The sequence below is a fragment of the Poecile atricapillus genome, chromosome W (genome assembly GCF_030490865.1).
Source record: "Poecile atricapillus isolate bPoeAtr1 chromosome W, bPoeAtr1.hap1, whole genome shotgun sequence".
NCBI classification, from domain to species: domain Eukaryota; kingdom Metazoa; phylum Chordata; class Aves; order Passeriformes; family Paridae; genus Poecile; species Poecile atricapillus.
The window spans coordinates 71,779,560-71,803,146 of record NC_081288.1 but is presented as its reverse complement, the minus strand read 5'-3'; positions in this window follow the sequence as shown (position 1 = coordinate 71,803,146).

Here is a 23,587-nt window from a genome sequence, read left to right as displayed (position 1 = left end):
CTTTGCCAAAGAGAAGAACAAGAAGCTCATTTCAAGAGAAATGGCATCCCCTCCTCCAAAATCCAAAACATCCAGTGACTGATCCCATACAATGGTGTCAGAACACTCTTACTAGAGGCAGACAGCCTTCCAAAGATGGATACTGACTCAATGACTGTACAAATTGAGGGAGTGCTTCCAAATATGCCGGCACAAGAAGCTGCTGTCGTCCTTGAGCTGCGCGACAGCAGCTTCTTATCTGCACCTCCAACTCTGGGGCTACGTGCTTTCCTTCCCATGAGAAAGCATTGCCATTCTCCTTCAGGAACTTACCAAACCAAGCTGTATGCCATGTCCTGTACTATGTCCAACAATGGCTCCTGCACAGAAGGGTCTACGACATAAATATCTTGCTGGACTATACCTCCTCATGGTACCTTTAACGCCTGCCCTATTACATTGTCACTATATCTTTTACTTGCCAAGGAAAGGCACTCAGAGTCACTTGGCCTTGCCTTGCCTTTGATGCTGTGGCTAGTCTACTCTTGTTTTGCTTGCTTGCTTATGTGTGCCTTGCCTGGCAAGACCTAGAAAGACCTTCCTTGCTTTGCTTTGCCTTGCCTACCGCTCTTTGCAATGCAAACCAAGTGTAGGCGCAATTGTAGGCAAGTCAAGGGAGAAGTTGACAAGGCTGGAGCCATGAGGGGCAAGCAAATGGAGTGGTAGGTGAGAGAAGGCCCAGAACTTCTAGGCAAGGATGGGCATAGGAAGGCCAGGCAGAAACAGGAAGGCCTAGGCAAGGCTAGGTTTCCCTGGAGGAAAGCAGTCAAGTGTGGGCAGGTCAAGTGTGGGCGTAGGCACTGGAGGGAGTGCAAGGCTAGGGAGGCAAGGCAGGGCAAGGCAAGGAAACTTTGGGGTCACCAAGGCAAGACAAATGAGAGGTACATTCAAAGACTGCTGGTACACAAAAGGGGCTAGGACAGACTTCTCTGGCTGGCCTTGATCTCATATGGGCCATCTCTAATCTGCACCTAAAACACTTGGATTACCTGCTTTCCTTGGTATACAAAAGAACTGTCATTCTGGTCCTGAAGCGCAAAGGTGAAATGTGAATTTTATGTCCAAAATTCAAGACATGTAAGGATAGGTGTCAGAAGCAAGTTGCCAGGACAGATGGGTGTGCTTGCACGTGACCTCTTTTGGGCTTCCTCTCACATGCTCCTGAAACGCTGGAGGTACGTGAAAGCCTTGAGAGTCCTAGGAGAAGCAGGCAGGGCAAGGCAAGATGAAGAAATGCCGCAAAAAGAGGGGTATTGAATTCCAGGTGGGGGACGAGTGAGCAAGGGAATGCAAGGCAAGGGAGAGGAGAGGTTCAAAGGTAACGCCAAGAAAAGTGGTGGCTTTGCCAGGCAAGACAAAGGAGAGGCAAGCAAGGCAATGAGAGTCCTAGAAGGAGAAGGAAATGAAAGATTGGAGCTGGACAAATGGGAAGGGAAACTGGACAAAGTGGCAAGGGGGATGGGTGGTGCAAGGCACTGGACTGGTAGGAAGGGCAAGGGAAAGACATGGATGGGTCAGGAAGGAAGAGGAAAACAATGGCCAGGAATGACAAAGAAATGAAAGGTTGGATAGGAAAGGAAAGGCAAGGCAATGTAGGGAAGGGGTAGGCCAGACAATGGGTGTCTTAAGAGGAAAAGTATGCATAGCAAGGCCAAGAGAAAAGCGGTAAAGAAGTTAGCGTGGGGGATAGGTGAGTGTAGCTGAGAAAGAAAGAAAGAAAGTGCCTCATTCCAGTTTGTATGTATGTATGTGTGTGTGAAGTTTGCAGGATGTAAAGCAGAAGAAAGCAGTGACTTGATGGTGGAGTGAAAGGATGCTTTTGAATACACGTGGCAAGGTCCAAGCAAACTATTTGTCTTGGCACATCTGTGTCCCATAAACTTCTTAGTTTAGATTCAGACTGTAAGCGGGACAGAGAACACCCCTAAAATTACAGCTGAGCAAGAAAGCAGGTCGCATCAGCATGTTTTAAAGGAAGCAGTTTTTTTGTGTGAGAAGAAAATGGACATATGAGACTCCAGCAGTATCGACGCTCAGCTTAGAAGCAAAGTGCAATGATTCCGTACAAACTCTGAAAATAAAACGCAGCAATAAAAAGGCGATGGGACATGTCAGCGAAAGCTTTGTGGCCAAGCAGGGTGAGATGTTTGAAGCAGAACCACAGTTTGGTTTCACTAAGGATCCATCATGGTGGATTGCAAACATGTGCCAAGACAACACATATTCTGCAGCTGTTGCAGCTCTCCGCAGGAACACTAGCGCTTTCCCTTAGACTCTAAAATGCAGAGAAATGGCCTGCGCAGTGCAGAAGCTATTTGTGCTGCTTGTACACCTCTTCCAACCCCTCAGTGGAAACTATTGCGCCTGCCTTTAGACTCTGAGATCAAGAGAACACAATGGTAGAGGCAGTGGAGAATGGAAGGAGAGAGTGAAGTTTGATGAGTGAGTTTGATGTGACTTATGTGGAGCACGCAGAAAATGTAGCCCCGTACTGGTTTTTACACCTGGAGCCTATTTCTGTAAGACATTTCAGGTGGACATTTTTGATCCAGAAGCCAGAGTGAAAAAATTGACAGCAGGCGTCTCTGGGAAAGAAAAAGCAGCAAGGCGTCGTGTGCCATTTAAATGCTGCTATAAGAAGGGCGTACTTTAGCAGCATCTCTCTTGACACTTCTATCTGTGTAATCTCTAGCTGCTTGGACACAGCGACACTGAAAATAATTGTACTGCAAATACCAAGTTACACAGGGAAAAAGGGTAGGTCAGCAAATGCCTTCTGTCCTGGCACATCTCTCAGTCAGAACTCCAGCTGAAAAATTTTGCTGTAATGATGGACTTTGCCACTTGGAGAGAATTTATATAGTTGGGAAGAAGCATTCAAAGCCCTAGTGCATTTCGTCTATTTTCCGGACTGCAAAGGCACTATAACGGCCAGCACTAGCTTTTTGTTGGACTTTTTCTTTTTGAGTAGCTGCTGGACGTTTTGAAGCGGTTTGGGATCTGCTAGAGTGCAAGGTAATACATAGAGTTTGAGGAAAGTGATATACACATTTTATATCTCCAGGGAGGTGGATGCAGTTCAGTGTGTGCGAGTTACATGTTGAGCAGCTGATCACACAGAAAAGAAGAGGCTGCGCTGCAATTGCCTTTTCATTTGCAGCTTATAAACTGCACAGCCTACAATGAAACAATTCCACTTCCTTCTGTGCTTCATACAGGATCACATTCTCTCAGTCTCTAAGAGCCAGGACCCCCAGCGGAGCTCTTCCCTGCGCTGCTCCTACACCAATGAGGCCGGAGCCGCAAACAGCTTGGCTTTTTCCCTGGCACCGTCTGCCAGCGCTCATCAAAATAACCACACGATGGCGCTGTCGACTAACAAAAGAAGGAAACGCACCGAGGCCAGCTCCAAAGGACAGAGCCCAGTTGGAAACGTCCCTGCTCTCAAATTAACTGTGCCAGGAAAAAAAGACTTTGCTGATCTTCCCCCTCCAAGTGTGCAAACATTTTTGCACCACACTCAAAGGGCAACACGAAATCCTCTGCCCTAACAAACATTTTCACTCTCGCAGAGTCCGGTAACAAACTCAAAGACATCCGCTCAACAAATGTGCCAGCTGAGAGAGAAAGTTCTTTGCTGCCTACAATTTCAACTTCACCCATCAAACAATGAACACACACCCTGCTATTAGCACTTTTCTTTTCAGCTCTACGCTCCTAAGCTTTCAGTCTCAGAGTCAAGATCCAAGCAGCACGGCAACAGGGACTACTCACACACTAAAGCTACAAGGAGAAAAAGCTCAACAACTTGGTGTCTAGATTCCCACTGTCAGTTCAACAGCTCTAACCCACAGGGAAACCTCTTGGGAAAAACCTTTAAATTCACTGAGACCACCCAAAGTGCCCATCCAAACTTAATTTCTTTGCCAAAGAGAAGAACAAGAAGCTCATTTCAGGAGAAATGGAGTCCCCTCCTCAAAAATCCAAAACATCCAGTGACTGATCCCATACAATGGTGTCAGAACACTCTTACTAGAGGCAGACAGCCTTCCAAAGATGGATACTGACTCAATGACTGTACAAATTGAGGGAGTGCTTCCAAATATGCCGGCACAAAAAGCTGCTGTCGTCCTTGAGCTGCGCGACACAGCTTCTTATCTGCACCTCCAACTCTGGGGCTACGTGCTTTCCTTCCCATGAGAAAGCATTGCCATTCTCCTTCAGGAACTTACCAAGCCAAGCTGTATGCCATGTCCTGTACTATGTCCAACAATGGCTCCTGCACAGAAGGGTCTACGACATAAATATCTTGCTGGACTATACCTCCTCATGGTACCTTTAACGCCTGCCCTATTACATTGTCACTATATCTTTTACTTGCCAAGGAAAGGCACTCAGAGTCACTTGGCCTTGCCTTGCCTTTGATGCTGTGGCTAGTCTACTCTTGTTTTGCTTGCTTGCTTATGTGTGCCTTGCCTGGCAAGACCTAGAAAGTCCTTCCTTGCTTTGCTTTGCCTTGCCTACCACTCTTTGCAATGCAAACCAAGTGTAGGCGCAATTGTAGGCAAGTCAAGGGAGAAGCTGACAAGGCTGGAGCCATGAGGGGCAAGCAAATGGAGTGGTAGGTGAGAGAAGGCCCAGAACTTCTAGGCAAGGATGGGCATAGGAAGGCCAGGCAGAAACAGGAAGGCCTAGGCAAGGCTAGGTTTCCCTGGAGGAAAGCAGTAGGCAGGTCAAGTGTGGGCGTAGGCACTGGAGGGAGTGCAAGGCTAGGGAGGCAAGGCAGGGCAAGGCAAGGAAACTTTGGGGTCACCAAGGCAAGACAAATGAGAGGTACATTCAAAGACTGCTGGTACACAAAAGGGGCTAGGACAGACTTCTCTGGCTGGCCTTGATCTCACATGGGCCATCTCTAATCGGCACCTAAAACACTTGGATTACCTGCTTTCCTTGGTATACAAAAGAACTGTCATTCTGGTCCTGAAGTGCAAAAGTGAAATGTGAATTTTATGTCCAAAATTCAAGACATGTAAGGATAGGTGCCAGAAGCAAGCTGCCAGGACAGATGGGTGTGCTTGCACGTGACCTCTTTTGGGCTTCCTCTCACATGCTCCTGAAACGCTGGAGGTACGTGAAAGCCTTGAGAGTCCTAGGAGAAGCAGGCAAGGCAAGGCAAGATGAAGAAATGCCGCAAAAAGAGGGGTATTGAATTCCAGGTGGGGGACGAGTGAGCAAGGGAATGCAAGGCAAGGGAGAGGAGAGGTTCAAAGGTAACGCCAAGAAAAGTGGTGGCTTTGCCAGGCAAGACAAAGGAGAGGCAAGCAAGGCAATGAGAGTCCTAGAAGGAGAAGGAAATGAAAGATTGGAGCTGGACAAAGGGGAAGGGAAACTGGACAAAGTGGCAAGGGGGATGGGTGGTGCAAGGCACTGGACTGGTAGGAAGGGCAAGGGAAAGACATGGATGGGTCAGGAAGGAAGAGGAAAACAATGGCCAGGAATGAAAAAGAAATGAAAGGTTGGATAGGAAAGGAAAGGCAAGGCAATGTAGGGAAGGGGTAGGCCAGACAATGGGTGTCTTAAGAGGAAAAGTATGCATAGCAAGGCCAAGAGAAAAGCGGTAAAGAAGTTAGCGTGGGGGATAGGTGAGTGTAGCTGAGAAAGAAAGAAAGTGCCTCATTCCAGTTTGTATGTATGTATGTGTGTGTGAAGTTTGCAGGATGTAAAGCAGAAGAAAGCAGTGACTTGATGGTGGAGTGAAAGGATGCTTTTGAATACACGTGGCAAGGTCCAAGCAAACTATTTGTCTTGGCACATCTGTGTCCCATAAACTTCTTAGTTTAGATTCAGACTGTAAGCGGGACAGAGAACACCCCTAAAATTACAGCTGAGCAAGAAAGCAGGTCGCATCAGCATGTTTTAAAGGAAGCAGTTTTTTTGTGTGAGAAGAAAATGGACATATGAGACTCCAGCAGTATCGACGCTCAGCTTAGAAGCAAAGTGCAATGATTCCGTACAAACTCTGAAAATAAAACGCAGCAATAAAAAGGCGATGGGACATGTCAGCGAAAGCTTTGTGGCCAAGCAGGGTGAGATGTTTGAAGCAGAACCACAGTTTGGTTTCACTAAGGATCCATCATGGTGGATTGCAAACATGTGCCAAGACAACACATATTCTGCAGCTGTTGCAGCTCTCCGCAGGAACACTAGCGCTTTCCCTTAGACTCTAAAATGCAGAGAAATGGCCTGCGCAGCGCAGAAGCTATTTGTGCTGCTTGTACACCTCTTCCAACCCCTCAGTGGAAACTATTGCGCCTGCCTTTAGACTCTGAGATCCAGAGAACACAATGGTAGAGGCAGTGGAGAATGGAAGGAGAGAGTGAAGTTTGATGAGTGAGTTTGATGTGACTTATGTGGAACACGCAGAAAATGTAGCCCCGTACTGGTTTTTACACCTGGAGCCTATTTCTGTAAGACATTTCAGGTGGACATTTTTGATCCAGAAGCCAGAGTGAAAAAATTGACAGCAGGTCTCTCTGGGAAAGAAAAAGCAGCAAGGAGTCGTGTGCCATTTAAATGCTGCTATAAGAAGGGCGTACTTTAGCAGCATCTCTCTTGACACTTCTATCTGTGTAATCTCTAGCTGCTTGGACACAGCGACACTGAAAATAATTGTACTGCAAATACCAAGTTACACAGGGAAAAAGGGTAGGTCAGCAAATGCCTTCTGTCCTGGCACATCTCTCAGTCAGAACTCCAGCTGAAAAATTTTGCTGTAATGATGGACTTTGCCACTTGGAGAGAATTTATATAGTTGGGAAGAAGCATTCAAAGCCCTAGTGCATTTCGTCTATTTTACAAACTGCAAAGGCACTCTAATGGCCAGCACTAGCTTTTTGTTGGACTTTTTCTTTTTGAGTAGCTGCTGGACGTTTTGAAGCGGTGTGGGATCTGCTAGAGTGCAAGGTAATACATAGAGTTTGAGGAAAGTGATATACACATTTTATATCTCCAGGGAGGTGGATGCAGTTCAGTGTGTGCGAGTTACATGTTGAGCAGCTGATCACACAGAAAAGAAGAGGCTGCGCTGCAATTGCCTTTTCATTTGCAGCTTATAAACTGCACAGCCCACAATGAAACAATTCCACTTCCTTCTGTGCTACATACAGGATCACATTCTCTCAGTCTCTAAGAGCCAGGACCCCCAGCGGAGCTCTTCCCTGCGCTGCTCCTACACCAATGAGGCCGGAGCCGCAAACAGCTTGGCTTTTTCCCTGGCACCGTCTGCCAGCGCTCATCAAAATAACCACACGATGGCGCTGTCGACTAACAAAAGAAGGAAACGCACCGAGGCCAGCTCCAAAGGACAGAGCCGAGTTGGAAACGTCCCTGCTCTCAAATTAACTGTGCCAGGAAAAAAAGACTTTGCTGATCTTCCCCCTCCAAGTGTGCAAACACTTTTGCACCACACTCAAAGGGCAACACGAAATCCTCTGCCCTAACAAACATTTTCACTCTCGCAGAGTCCGGTAACAAACTCAAAGACATCCGCTCAACAAATGTGCCAGCGGAGAGAGAAAGTTCTTTGCTGCCTACAATTTCAACTTCACCCATCAAACAATGAACACACACCCTGCTATTGACACTTTTCTTTTCAGCTCTACGCTCCTAAGCTTTCAGTCTCAGAGTCAAGATCCAAGCAGCATGGCAACAGGGACTACTCACACACTAAAGCTACAAGGACAAAAAGCTCAACAACTTGGTGTCTAGATTCCCACTGTCAGTTCAACAGCTCTAACCCACAGGGAAACCTCTTGGGAAAAACCTTTAAATTCACTGAGACCACCCAAAGTGCCCATCCAAACTTAATTTCTTTGCCAAAGAGAAGAACAAGAAGCTCATTTCAAGAGAAATGGCATCCCCTCCTCCAAAATCCAAAACATCCAGTGACTGATCCCATACAATGGTGTCAGAACACTCTTACTAGAGGCAGACAGCCTTCCAAAGATGGATACTGACTCAATGACTGTACAAATTGAGGGAGTGCTTCCAAATATGCCGGCACAAGAAGCTGCTGTCGTCCTTGAGCTGCGCGACAGCAGCTTCTTATCTGCACCTCCAACTCTGGGGCTACGTGCTTTCCTTCCCATGAGAAAGCATTGCCATTCTCCTTCAGGAACTTACCAAGCCAAGCTGTATGCCATGTCCTGTACTATGTCCAACAATGGCTCCTGCACAGAAGGGTCTACGACATAAATATCTTGCTGGACTATACCTCCTCATGGTACCTTTAACGCCTGCCCTATTACATTGTCACTATATCTTTTACTTGCCAAGGAAAGGCACTCAGAGTCACTTGGCCTTGCCTTGCCTTTGATGCTGTGGCTAGTCTACTCTTGTTTTGCTTGCTTGCTTATGTGTGCCTTGCCTGGCAAGACCTAGAAAGACCTTCCTTGCTTTGCTTTGCCTTGCCTACCGCTCTTTGCAATGCAAACCAAGTGTAGGCGCAATTGTAGGCAAGTCAAGGGAGAAGTTGACAAGGCTGGAGCCATGAGGGGCAAGCAAATGGAGTGGTAGGTGAGAGAAGGCCCAGAACTTCTAGGCAAGGATGGGCATAGGAAGGCCAGGCAGAAACAGGAAGGCCTAGGCAAGGCTAGGTTTCCCTGGAGGAAAGCAGTCAAGTGTGGGCAGGTCAAGTGTGGGCGTAGGCACTGGAGGGAGTGCAAGGCTAGGGAGGCAAGGCAGGGCAAGGCAAGGAAACTTTGGGGTCACCAAGGCAAGACAAATGAGAGGTACATTCAAAGACTGCTGGTACACAAAAGGGGCTAGGACAGACTTCTCTGGCTGGCCTTGATCTCATATGGGCCATCTCTAATCTGCACCTAAAACACTTGGATTACCTGCTTTCCTTGGTATACAAAAGAACTGTCATTCTGGTCCTGAAGCGCAAAGGTGAAATGTGAATTTTATGTCCAAAATTCAAGACATGTAAGGATAGGTGTCAGAAGCAAGTTGCCAGGACAGATGGGTGTGCTTGCACGTGACCTCTTTTGGGCTTCCTCTCACATGCTCCTGAAACGCTGGAGGTACGTGAAAGCCTTGAGAGTCCTAGGAGAAGCAGGCAGGGCAAGGCAAGATGAAGAAATTCCGCAAAAAGAGGGGTATTGAATTCCAGGTGGGGGACGAGTGAGCAAGGGAATGCAAGGCAAGGGAGAGGAGAGGTTCAAAGGTAACGCCAAGAAAAGTGGTGGCTTTTCCAGGCAAGACAAAGGAGAGGCAAGCAAGGCAATGAGAGTCCTAGAAGGAGAAGGAAATGAAAGATTGGAGCTGGACAAATGGGAAGGGAAACTGGACAAAGTGGCAAGGGGGATGGGTGGTGCAAGGCACTGGACTGGTAGGAAGGGCAAGGGAAAGACATGGATGGGTCAGGAAGGAAGAGGAAAACAATGGCCAGGAATGAAAAAGAAATGAAAGGTTGGATAGGAAAGGAAAGGCAAGGCAATGTAGGGAAGGGGTAGGCCAGACAATGGGTGTCTTAAGAGGAAAAGTATGCATAGCAAGGCCAAGAGAAAAGCGGTAAAGAAGTTAGCGTGGGGGATAGGTGAGTGTAGCTGAGAAAGAAAGAAAGTGCCTCATTCCAGTTTGTATGTATGTATGTGTGTGTGAAGTTTGCAGGATGTAAAGCAGAAGAAAGCAGTGACTTGATGGTGGAGTGAAAGGATGCTTTTGAATACACGTGGCAAGGTCCAAGCAAACTATTTGTCTTGGCACATCTGTGTCCCATAAACTTCTTAGTTTAGATTCAGACTGTAAGCGGGACAGAGAACACCCCTAAAATTACAGCTGAGCAAGAAAGCAGGTGGCATCAGCATGTTTTAAAGGAAGCAGTTTTTTTGTGTGAGAAGAAAATGGACATATGAGACTCCAGCAGTATCGACGCTCAGCTTAGAAGCAAAGTGCAATGATTCCGTACAAACTCTGAAAATAAAACGCAGCAATAAAAAGGCGATGGGACATGTCAGCGAAAGCTTTGTGGCCAAGCAGGGTGAGATGTTTGAAGCAGAACCACAGTTTGGTTTCACTAAGGATCCATCATGGTGGATTGCAAACATGTGCCAAGACAACACATATTCTGCAGCTGTTGCAGCTCTCCGCAGGAACACTAGCGCTTTCCCTTAGACTCTAAAATGCAGAGAAATGGCCTGCGCAGCGCAGAAGCTATTTGTGCTGCTTGTACACCTCTTCCAACCCCTCAGTGGAAACTATTGCGCCTGCCTTTAGACTCTGAGATCCAGAGAACACAATGGTAGAGGCAGTGGAGAATGGAAGGAGAGAGTGAAGTTTGATGAGTGAGTTTGATGTGACTTATGTGGAACACGCAGAAAATGTAGCCCCGTACTGGTTTTTACACCTGGAGCCTATTTCTGTAAGACATTTCAGGTGGACATTTTTGATCCAGAAGCCAGAGTGAAAAAATTGACAGCAGGTCTCTCTGGGAAAGAAAAAGCAGCAAGGAGTCGTGTGCCATTTAAATGCTGCTATAAGAAGGGCGTACTTTAGCAGCATCTCTCTTGACACTTCTATCTGTGTAATCTCTAGCTGCTTGGACACAGCGACACTGAAAATAATTGTACTGCAAATACCAAGTTACACAGGGAAAAAGGGTAGGTCAGCAAATGCCTTCTGTCCTGGCACATCTCTCAGTCAGAACTCCAGCTGAAAAATTTTGCTGTAATGATGGACTTTGCCACTTGGAGAGAATTTATATAGTTGGGAAGAAGCATTCAAAGCCCTAGTGCATTTCGTCTATTTTACAAACTGCAAAGGCACTCTAATGGCCAGCACTAGCTTTTTGTTGGACTTTTTCTTTTTGAGTAGCTGCTGGACGTTTTGAAGCGGTGTGGGATCTGCTAGAGTGCAAGGTAATACATAGAGTTTGAGGAAAGTGATATACACATTTTATATCTCCAGGGAGGTGGATGCAGTTCAGTGTGTGCGAGTTACATGTTGAGCAGCTGATCACACAGAAAAGAAGAGGCTGCGCTGCAATTGCCTTTTCATTTGCAGCTTATAAACTGCACAGCCCACAATGAAACAATTCCACTTCCTTCTGTGCTACATACAGGATCACATTCTCTCAGTCTCTAAGAGCCAGGACCCCCAGCGGAGCTCTTCCCTGCGCTGCTCCTACACCAATGAGGCCGGAGCCGCAAACAGCTTGGCTTTTTCCCTGGCACCGTCTGCCAGCGCTCATCAAAATAACCACACGATGGCGCTGTCGACTAAAAAAAGAAGGAAACACACCGAGGCCAGCTCCAAAGGACAGAGCCGAGTTGGAAACGTCCCTGCTCTCAAATTAACTGTGCCAGGAAAAAAAGACTTTGCTGATCTTCCCCCTCCAAGTGTGCAAACACTTTTGCACCACACTCAAAGGGCAACACGAAATCCTCTGCCCTAACAAACATTTTCACTCTCGCAGAGTCCGGTAACAAACTCAAAGACATCCGCTCAACAAATGTGCCAGCGGAGAGAGAAAGTTCTTTGCTGCCTACAATTTCAACTTCACCCATCAAACAATGAACACACACCCTGCTATTGACACTTTTCTTTTCAGCTCTACGCTCCTAAGCTTTCAGTCTCAGAGTCAAGATCCAAGCAGCATGGCAACAGGGACTACTCACACACTAAAGCTACAAGGACAAAAAGCTCAACAACTTGGTGTCTAGATTCCCACTGTCAGTTCAACAGCTCTAACCCACAGGGAAACCTCTTGGGAAAAACCTTTAAATTCACTGAGACCACCCAAAGTGCCCATCCAAACTTAATTTCTTTGCCAAAGAGAAGAACAAGAAGCTCATTTCAAGAGAAATGGCATCCCCTCCTCCAAAATCCAAAACATCCAGTGACTGATCCCATACAATGGTGTCAGAACACTCTTACTAGAGGCAGACAGCCTTCCAAAGATGGATACTGACTCAATGACTGTACAAATTGAGGGAGTGCTTCCAAATATGCCGGCACAAGAAGCTGCTGTCGTCCTTGAGCTGCGCGACAGCAGCTTCTTATCTGCACCTCCAACTCTGGGGCTACGTGCTTTCCTTCCCATGAGAAAGCATTGCCATTCTCCTTCAGGAACTTACCAAGCCAAGCTGTATGCCATGTCCTGTACTATGTCCAACAATGGCTCCTGCACAGAAGGGTCTACGACATAAATATCTTGCTGGACTATACCTCCTCATGGTACCTTTAACGCCTGCCCTATTACATTGTCACTATATCTTTTACTTGCCAAGGAAAGGCACTCAGAGTCACTTGGCCTTGCCTTGCCTTTGATGCTGTGGCTAGTCTACTCTTGTTTTGCTTGCTTGCTTATGTGTGCCTTGCCTGGCAAGACCTAGAAAGACCTTCCTTGCTTTGCTTTGCCTTGCCTACCGCTCTTTGCAATGCAAACCAAGTGTAGGCGCAATTGTAGGCAAGTCAAGGGAGAAGTTGACAAGGCTGGAGCCATGAGGGGCAAGCAAATGGAGTGGTAGGTGAGAGAAGGCCCAGAACTTCTAGGCAAGGATGGGCATAGGAAGGCCAGGCAGAAACAGGAAGGCCTAGGCAAGGCTAGGTTTCCCTGGAGGAAAGCAGTCAAGTGTGGGCAGGTCAAGTGTGGGCGTAGGCACTGGAGGGAGTGCAAGGCTAGGGAGGCAAGGCAGGGCAAGGCAAGGAAACTTTGGGGTCACCAAGGCAAGACAAATGAGAGGTACATTCAAAGACTGCTGGTACACAAAAGGGGCTAGGACAGACTTCTCTGGCTGGCCTTGATCTCATATGGGCCATCTCTAATCTGCACCTAAAACACTTGGATTACCTGCTTTCCTTGGTATACAAAAGAACTGTCATTCTGGTCCTGAAGCGCAAAGGTGAAATGTGAATTTTATGTCCAAAATTCAAGACATGTAAGGATAGGTGTCAGAAGCAAGTTGCCAGGACAGATGGGTGTGCTTGCACGTGACCTCTTTTGGGCTTCCTCTCACATGCTCCTGAAACGCTGGAGGTACGTGAAAGCCTTGAGAGTCCTAGGAGAAGCAGGCAGGGCAAGGCAAGATGAAGAAATTCCGCAAAAAGAGGGGTATTGAATTCCAGGTGGGGGACGAGTGAGCAAGGGAATGCAAGGCAAGGGAGAGGAGAGGTTCAAAGGTAACGCCAAGAAAAGTGGTGGCTTTTCCAGGCAAGACAAAGGAGAGGCAAGCAAGGCAATGAGAGTCCTAGAAGGAGAAGGAAATGAAAGATTGGAGCTGGACAAATGGGAAGGGAAACTGGACAAAGTGGCAAGGGGGATGGGTGGTGCAAGGCACTGGACTGGTAGGAAGGGCAAGGGAAAGACATGGATGGGTCAGGAAGGAAGAGGAAAACAATGGCCAGGAATGACAAAGAAATGCAAGGTTGGATAGGAAAGGAAAGGCAAGGCAATGTAGGGAAGGGGTAGGCCAGACAATGGGTGTCTTAAGAGGAAAAGTATGCATAGCAAGGCCAAGAGAAAAGCGGTAAAGAAGTTAGCGTGGGGGATAGGTGAGTGTAGCTGAGAAAGAAAGTGCCTCATTCCAGTTTGTATGTATGTATGTGTGTGTGAAGTTTGCAGGATGTAAAGCAGAAGAAAGCAGTGACTTGATGGTGGAGTGAAAGGATGCTTTTGAATACACGTGGCAAGGTCCAAGCAAACTATTTGTCTTGGCACATCTGTGTCCCATAAACTTCTTAGTTTAGATTCAGACTGTAAGCGGGACAGAGAACACCCCTAAAATTACAGCTGAGCAAGAAAGCAGGTGGCATCAGCATGTTTTAAAGGAAGCAGTTTTTTTGTGTGAGAAGAAAATGGACATATGAGACTCCAGCAGTATCGACGCTCAGCTTAGAAGCAAAGTGCAATGATTCCGTACAAACTCTGAAAATAAAACGCAGCAATAAAAAGGCGATGGGACATGTCAGCGAAAGCTTTGTGGCCAAGCAGGGTGAGATGTTTGAAGCAGAACCACAGTTTGGTTTCACTAAGGATCCATCATGGTGGATTGCAAACATGTGCCAAGACAACACATATTCTGCAGCTGTTGCAGCTCTCCGCAGGAACACTAGCGCTTTCCCTTAGACTCTAAAATGCAGAGAAATGGCCTGCGCAGCGCAGAAGCTATTTGTGCTGCTTGTACACCTCTTCCAACCCCTCAGTGGAAACTATTGCGCCTGCCTTTAGACTCTGAGATCCAGAGAACACAATGGTAGAGGCAGTGGAGAATGGAAGGAGAGAGTGAAGTTTGATGAGTGAGTTTGATGTGACTTATGTGGAACACGCAGAAAATGTAGCCCCGTACTGGTTTTTACACCTGGAGCCTATTTCTGTAAGACATTTCAGGTGGACATTTTTGATCCAGAAGCCAGAGTGAAAAAATTGACAGCAGGTCTCTCTGGGAAAGAAAAAGCAGCAAGGAGTCGTGTGCCATTTAAATGCTGCTATAAGAAGGGCGTACTTTAGCAGCATCTCTCTTGACACTTCTATCTGTGTAATCTCTAGCTGCTTGGACACAGCGACACTGAAAATAATTGTACTGCAAATACCAAGTTACACAGGGAAAAAGGGTAGGTCAGCAAATGCCTTCTGTCCTGGCACATCTCTCAGTCAGAACTCCAGCTGAAAAATTTTGCTGTAATGATGGACTTTGCCACTTGGAGAGAATTTATATAGTTGGGAAGAAGCATTCAAAGCCCTAGTGCATTTCGTCTATTTTACAAACTGCAAAGGCACTCTAATGGCCAGCACTAGCTTTTTGTTGGACTTTTTCTTTTTGAGTAGCTGCTGGACGTTTTGAAGCGGTGTGGGATCTGCTAGAGTGCAAGGTAATACATAGAGTTTGAGGAAAGTGATATACACATTTTATATCTCCAGGGAGGTGGATGCAGTTCAGTGTGTGCGAGTTACATGTTGAGCAGCTGATCACACAGAAAAGAAGAGGCTGCGCTGCAATTGCCTTTTCATTTGCAGCTTATAAACTGCACAGCCCACAATGAAACAATTCCACTTCCTTCTGTGCTACATACAGGATCACATTCTCTCAGTCTCTAAGAGCCAGGACCCCCAGCGGAGCTCTTCCCTGCGCTGCTCCTACACCAATGAGGCCGGAGCCGCAAACAGCTTGGCTTTTTCCCTGGCACCGTCTGCCAGCGCTCATCAAAATAACCACACGATGGCGCTGTCGACTAACAAAAGAAGGAAACGCACCGAGGCCAGCTCCAAAGGACAGAGCCCAGTTGGAAACGTCCCTGCTCTCAAATTAACTGTGCCAGGAAAAAAAGACTTTGCTGATCTTCCCCCTCCAAGTGTGCAAACACTTTTGCACCACACTCAAAGGGCAACACGAAATCCTCTGCCCTAACAAACATTTTCACTCTCGCAGAGTCCGGTAACAAACTCAAAGACATCCGCTCAACAAATGTGCCAGCGGAGAGAGAAAGTTCTTTGCTGCCTACAATTTCAACTTCACCCATCAAACAATGAACACACACCCTGCTATTGACACTTTTCTTTTCAGCTCTACGCTCCTAAGCTTTCAGTCTCAGAGTCAAGATCCAAGCAGCATGGCAACAGGGACTACTCACACACTAAAGCTACAAGGACAAAAAGCTCAACAACTTGGTGTCTAGATTCCCACTGTCAGTTCAACAGCTCTAACCCACAGGGAAACCTCTTGGGAAAAACCTTTAAATTCACTGAGACCACCCAAAGTGCCCATCCAAACTTAATTTCTTTGCCAAAGAGAAGAACAAGAAGCTCATTTCAAGAGAAATGGCATCCCCTCCTCCAAAATCCAAAACATCCAGTGACTGATCCCATACAATGGTGTCAGAACACTCTTACTAGAGGCAGACAGCCTTCCAAAGATGGATACTGACTCAATGACTGTACAAATTGAGGGAGTGCTTCCAAATATGCCGGCACAAGAAGCTGCTGTCGTCCTTGAGCTGCGCGACAGCAGCTTCTTATCTGCACCTCCAACTCTGGGGCTACGTGCTTTCCTTCCCATGAGAAAGCATTGCCATTCTCCTTCAGGAACTTACCAAGCCAAGCTGTATGCCATGTCCTGTACTATGTCCAACAATGGCTCCTGCACAGAAGGGTCTACGACATAAATATCTTGCTGGACTATACCTCCTCATGGTACCTTTAACGCCTGCCCTATTACATTGTCACTATATCTTTTACTTGCCAAGGAAAGGCACTCAGAGTCACTTGGCCTTGCCTTGCCTTTGATGCTGTGGCTAGTCTACTCTTGTTTTGCTTGCTTGCTTATGTGTGCCTTGCCTGGCAAGACCTAGAAAGACCTTCCTTGCTTTGCTTTGCCTTGCCTACCGCTCTTTGCAATGCAAACCAAGTGTAGGCGCAATTGTAGGCAAGTCAAGGGAGAAGTTGACAAGGCTGGAGCCATGAGGGGCAAGCAAATGGAGTGGTAGGTGAGAGAAGGCCCAGAACTTCTAGGCAAGGATGGGCATAGGAAGGCCAGGCATAAACAGGAAGGCCTAGGCAAGGCTAGGTTTCCCTGGAGGAAAGCAGTCAAGTGTGGGCAGGTCAAGTGTGGGCGTAGGCACTGGAGGGAGTGCAAGGCTAGGGAGGCAAGGCAGGGCAAGGCAAGGAAACTTTGGGGTCACCAAGGCAAGACAAATGAGAGGTACATTCAAAGACTGCTGGTACACAAAAGGGGCTAGGACAGACTTCTCTGGCTGGCCTTGATCTCATATGGGCCATCTCTAATCTGCACCTAAAACACTTGGATTACCTGCTTTCCTTGGTATACAAAAGAACTGTCATTCTGGTCCTGAAGCGCAAAGGTGAAATGTGAATTTTATGTCCAAAATTCAAGACATGTAAGGATAGGTGTCAGAAGCAAGTTGCCAGGACAGATGGGTGTGCTTGCACGTGACCTCTTTTGGGCTTCCTCTCACATGCTCCTGAAACGCTGGAGGTACGTGAAAGCCTTGAGAGTCCTAGGAGAAGCAGGCAGGGCAAGGCAAGATGAAGAAATTCCGCAAAAAGAGGGGTATTGAATTCCAGGTGGGGGACGAGTGAGCAAGGGAATGCAAGGCAAGGGAGAGGAGAGGTTCAAAGGTAACGCCAAGAAAAGTGGTGGCTTTTCCAGGCAAGACAAAGGAGAGGCAAGCAAGGCAATGAGAGTCCTAGAAGGAGAAGGAAATGAAAGATTGGAGCTGGACAAATGGGAAGGGAAACTGGACAAAGTGGCAAGGGGGATGGGTGGTGCAAGGCACTGGATTGGTAGGAAGGGCAAGGGAAAGACATGGATGGGTCAGGAAGGAAGAGGAAAACAATGGCCAGGAATGACAAAGAAATGCAAGGTTGGATAGGAAAGGAAAGGCAAGGCAATGTAGGGAAGGGGTAGGCCAGACAATGGGTGTCTTAAGAGGAAAAGTATGCATAGCAAGGCCAAGAGAAAAGCGGTAAAGAAGTTAGCGTGGGGGATAGGTGAGTGTAGCTGAGAAAGAAAGAAAGTGCCTCATTCCAGTTTGTATGTATGTATGTGTGTGTGAAGTTTGCAGGATGTAAAGCAGAAGAAAGCAGTGACTTGATGGTGGAGTGAAAGGATGCTTTTGAATACACGTGGCAAGGTCCAAGCAAACTATTTGTCTTGGCACATCTGTGTCCCATAAACTTCTTAGTTTAGATTCAGACTGTAAGCGGGACAGAGAACACCCCTAAAATTACAGCTGAGCAAGAAAGCAGGTCGCATCAGCATGTTTTAAAGGAAGCAGTTTTTTTGTGTGAGAAGAAAATGGACATATGAGACTCCAGCAGTATCGACGCTCAGCTTAGAAGCAAAGTGCAATGATTCCGTACAAACTCTGAAAATAAAACGCAGCAATAAAAAGGCGATGGGACATGTCAGCGAAAGCTTTGTGGCCAAGCAGGGTGAGATGTTTGAAGCAGAACCACAGTTTGGTTTCACTAAGGATCCATCATGGTGGATTGCAAACATGTGCCAAGACAACACATATTCTGCAGCTGTTGCAGCTCTCCGCAGGAACACTAGCGCTTTCCCTTAGACTCTAAAATGCAGAGAAATGGCCTGCGCAGCGCAGAAGCTATTTGTGCTGCTTGTACACCTCTTCCAACCCCTCAGTGGAAACTATTGCGCCTGCCTTTAGACTCTGAGATCCAGAGAACACAATGGTAGAGGCAGTGGAGAATGGAAGGAGAGAGTGAAGTTTGATGAGTGAGTTTGATGTGACTTATGTGGAACACGCAGAAAATGTAGCCCCGTACTGGTTTTTACACCTGGAGCCTATTTCTGTAAGACATTTCAGGTGGACATTTTTGATCAAGAAGCCAGAGTGAAAAAATTGACAGCAGGTCTCTCTGGGAAAGAAAAAGCAGCAAGGCGTCGTGTGCCATTTAAATGCTGCTATAAGAAGGGCGTACTTTAGCAGCATCTCTCTTGACACTTCTATCTGTGTAATCTCTAGCTGCTTGGACACAGCGACACTGAAAATAATTGTACTGCAAATACCAAGTTACACAGGGAAAAAGGGTAGGTCAGCAAATGCCTTCTGTCCTGGCACATCTCTCAGTCAGAACTCCAGCTGAAAAATTTTGCTGTAATGATGGACTTTGCCACTTGGAGAGAATTTATATAGTTGGGAAGAAGCATTCAAAGCCCTAGTGCATTTCGTCTATTTTACGGACTGCAAAGGCACTCTAAAGGCCAGCACTAGCTTTTTGTTGGACTTTTTGAGTAGCTGCTGGACGTTTTGAAGCGGTTTGGGATCTGCTAGAGTGCAAGGTAATACATAGAGTTTGAGGAAAGTGATATACACATTTTATATCTCCAGGGAGGTGGATGCAGTTCAGTGTGTGCGAGTTACATGTTGAGCAGCTGATCACACAGAAAAGAAGAGGCTGCGCTGCAATTGCCTTTTCATTTGCAGCTTATAAACTGCACAGCCCACAATGAAACAATTCCACTTCCTTCTGTGCTACATACAGGATCACATTCTCTCAGTCTCTAAGAGCCAGGACCCTTAGCGGAGCTCTTCCCTGCGCTGCTCCTACACCAATGAGGCCGGAGCCGCAAACAGCTTGGCTTTTTCCCTGGCACCGTCTGCCAGCGCTCATCAAAATAACCACACGATGGCGCTGTCGACTAACAAAAGAAGGAAACGCACCGAGGCCAGCTCCAAAGGACAGAGCCGAGTTGGAAACGTCCCTGCTCTCAAATTAACTGTGCCAGGAAAAAAAGACTTTGCTGATCTTCTTCTCCAAGTGTGCAAACATTTTTGCACCACACTCAAAGGGCAACACGAAATCCTCTGCCCTAACAAACATTTTCACTCTCGCAGAGTCCGGTAACAAACTCAAAGACATCCGCTCAACAAATGTGCCAGCGGAGAGAGAAAGTTCTTTGCTGCCTACAATTTCAACTTCACCCATCAAACAATGAACACACACCCTGCTATTGACACTTTTCAGCTCTAAGCTCCTAAGCTTTCAGTCTCAGAGTCAAGATCCAAGCAGCATGGCAACAGGGACTACTCACACACTAAAGCTACAAGGACAAAAAGCTCAACAACTTGGTGTCTAGATTCCCACTGTTAGTTCAAATGCTCTAACCCACAGGGAAACCTCTTGGGAAAAACCTTTAAATTCACTGAGACCACCCAAAGTGCCCATCCAAACTTAATTTCTTTGCCAAAGAGAAGAACAAGAAGCTCATTTCAAGAGAAATGGCATCCCCTCCTCCAAAATCCAAAACATCCAGTGACTGATCCCATACAATGGTGTCAGAACACTCTTACTAGAGGCAGACAGCCTTCCAAAGATGGATACTGACTCAATGACTGTACAAATTGAGGGAGTGCTTCCAAATATGCCGGCACAAGAAGCTGCTGTCGTCCTTGAGCTGCGCGACACAGCTTCTTATCTGCACCTCCAACTCTGGGGCTACGTGCTTTCCTTCCCATGAGAAAGCATTGCCATTCTCCTTCAGGAACTTACCAAGCCAAACTGTATGCCATGTCCTGTACTATGTCCAACAATGGCTCCTGCACAGAAGGGTCTACGACATAAATATCTTGCTGGACTATACCTCCTCATGGTACCTTTAACGCCTGCCCTATTACATTGTCACTATATCTTTTACTTGCCAAGGAAAGGCACTCAGAGTCACTTGGCCTTGCCTTGCCTTTGATGCTGTGGCTAGTCTACTCTTGTTTTGCTTGCTTGCTTATGTGTGCCTTGCCTGGCAAGACCTAGAAAGTCCTTCCTTGCTTTGCTTTGCCTTGCCTACCACTCTTTGCAATGCAAACCAAGTGTAGGCGCAATTGTAGGCAAGTCAAGGGAGAAGCTGACAAGGCTGGAGCCATGAGGGGCAAGCAAATGGAGTGGTAGGTGAGAGAAGGCCCAGAACTTCTAGGCAAGGATGGGCATAGGAAGGCCAGGCAGAAACAGGAGGGGCTAGGCAAGGCTAGGTTTCCCTGGAGGAAAGCAGTAGGCAGGTCAAGTGTGGGCGTAGGCACTGGAGGGAGTGCAAGGCTAGGGAGGCAAGGCAGGGCAAGGCAAGGAAACTTTGGGGTCACCAAGGCAAGACAAATGAGAGGTACATTCAAAGACTGCTGGTACACAAAAGGGGCTAGGACAGACTTCTCTGGCTGGCCTTGATCTCACATGGGCCATCTCTAATCTGCACCTAAAACACTTGGATTACCTGCTTTCCTTGGTATACAAAAGAACTGTCATTCTGGTCCTGAAGCGCAAAGGTGAAATGTGAATTTTATGTCCAAAATTCAAGACATGTAAGGATAGGTGCCAGAAGCAAGCTGCCAGGACAGATGGGTGTGCTTGCACGTGACCTCTTTTGGGCTTCCTCTCACATGCTCCTGAAACGCTGGAGGTACGTGAAAGCCTTGAGAGTCCTAGGAGAAGCAGGCAAGGCAAGGCAAGATGAAGAAATGCCGCAAAAAGAGGGGTATTGAATTCCAGGTGGGGGACGAGTGAGCAAGGGAATGCAAGGCAAGGGAGAGGAGAGGTTCAAAGGTAACGCCAAGAAAAGTGGTGGCTTTGCCAGGCAAGACAAAGGAGAGGCAAGCAAGGCAATGAAAGTCCTAGAAGGAGAAGGAAATGAAAGATTGGAGCTGGACAAAGGGGAAGGGAAACTGGACAAAGTGGCAAGGGGGATGGGTGGTGCAAGGCACTGGATTGGTAGGAAGGGCAAGGGAAAGACATGGATGGGTCAGGAAGGAAGAGGAAAACAATGGCCTGGAATGACAAAGAAATGCAAGGTTGGATAGGAAAGGAAAGGAAAGGCAATGTAGGGAAGGGGTAGGCCAGACAATGGGTGTCTTAAGAGAAAAAGTATGCATAGCAAGGCCAAGAGAAAAGCGGTAAAGAAGTTAGCGTGGGGGATAGGTGAGTGTAGCTGAGAAAGAAAGAAAGAAATTGCCTCATTCCAGTATGTATGTATGTATGTGTGTGTGAAGTTTGCAGGATGTAAAGCAGAGACTTGATGGTGGAGTGAAAGGATGCTCTTGAATACACGTGGCAAGGTCCAAGCAAACTATTTGTCTTGGCACATCTGTGTCCCATAAACTTCTTAGTTTAGATTCAGACTGTAAGCGGGACAGAGAACACCCCTAAAATTACAGCTGAGCAAGAAAGCAGGTCGCATCAGCATGTTTTAAAGGAAGCAGTTTTTTTGTGTGAGAAGAAAATGGACATATGAGACTCCAGCAGTATCGACGTTCTGCTTAGAAGCAAAGTGCAATGATTCCGTACAAACTCTGAAAATGAAACGCAGCAATAAAAAGGCAATGGGACATGTCAGCGAAAGCTTTGTGGCCAAGCAGGGTGAGATGTTTGAAGCAGAACCACAGTTTGGTTTCACTAAGGATCCATCATGGTGGATTGCAAACATGTGCCAAGACAACATATATTCTGCAGCTGTTGCAGCTCTCCGCAGGAACACTAGCGCTTTCCCTTAGACTCTAAAATGCAGAGAAATGGCCTGCGCAGCGCAGAAGCTATTTGTGCTGCTTGTACACCTCTTCCAACCCCTCAGTGGAAACTATTGCGCCTGCCTTTAGACTCTGAGATCCAGAGAACACAATGGTAGAGGCAGTGGAGAATGGAAGGAGAGAGTGAAGTTTGATGAGTGAGTTTGATGTGACTTATGTGGAACACGCAAAAAATGTAGCCCCGTACTGGTTTTTACACCTGGAGCCTATTTCTGTAAGACATTTCAGGTGGACATTTTTGATCAAGAAGCCAGAGTGAAAAAACTGACAGCAGGTCTCTCTGGGAAAGAAAAAGCAGCAAGGCGTCGTGTGCCATTTAAATGCTGCTATAAGAAGGGCGTACTTTAGCAGCATCTCTCTTGACACTTCTATCTGTGTAATCTCTAGCTGCTTGGACACAGCGACACTGAAAATAATTGTACTGCAAATACCAAGTTACACAGGGAAAAAGGGTAGGTCAGCAAATGCCTTCTGTCCTGGCACATCTCTCAGTCAGAACTCCAGCTGAAAAATTTTGCTCTAATGATGGACTTTGCCACTTGGAGAGAATTTATATAGTTGGGAAGAAGCATTCAAAGCCCTAGTGCATTTCATCTATTTTACGGACTGCAAAGGCACTCTAAAGGCCAGCACTAGCTTTTTGTTGGACTTTTTGAGTAGCTGCTGGACGTTTTGAAGCGGTTTGGGATCTGCTAGAGTGCAAGGTAATACATAGAGTTTGAGGAAAGTGATATACACATTTTATATCTCCAGGGAGGTGGATGCAGTTCAGTGTGTGCGAGTTACATGTTGAGCAGCTGATCACACAGAAAAGAAGAGGCTGCGCTGCAATTGCCTTTTCATTTGCAGCTTATAAACTGCACAGCCCACAATGAAACAATTCCACTTCCTTCTGTGCTACATACAGGATCACATTCTCTCAGTCTCTAAGAGCCAGGACCCTTAGCGGAGCTCTTCCCTGCGCTGCTCCTACACCAATGAGGCCGGAGCCGCAAACAGCTTGGCTTTTTCCCTGGCACCGTCTGCCAGCGCTCATCAAAATAACCACACGATGGCGCTGTCGACTAACAAAAGAAGGAAACGCACCGAGGCCAGCTCCAAAGGACAGAGCCCAGTTGGAAACGTCCCTGCTCTCAAATTAACTGTGCCAGGAAAAAAAGACTTTGCTGATCTTCCCCCTCCAAGTGTGCAAACACTTTTGCACCACACTCAAAGGGCAACACGAAATCCTCTGCCCTAACAAACATTTTCACTCTCGCAGAGTCCGGTAACAAACTCAAAGACATCCGCTCAACAAATGTGCCAGCGGAGAGAGAAAGTTCTTTGCTGCCTACAATTTCAACTTCACCCATCAAACAATGAACACACACCCTGCTATTGACACTTTTCAGCTCTAAGCTCCTAAGCTTTCAGTCTCAGAGTCAAGATCCAAGCAGCATGGCAACAGGGACTACTCACACACTAAAGCTACAAGGACAAAAAGCTCAACAACTTGGTGTCT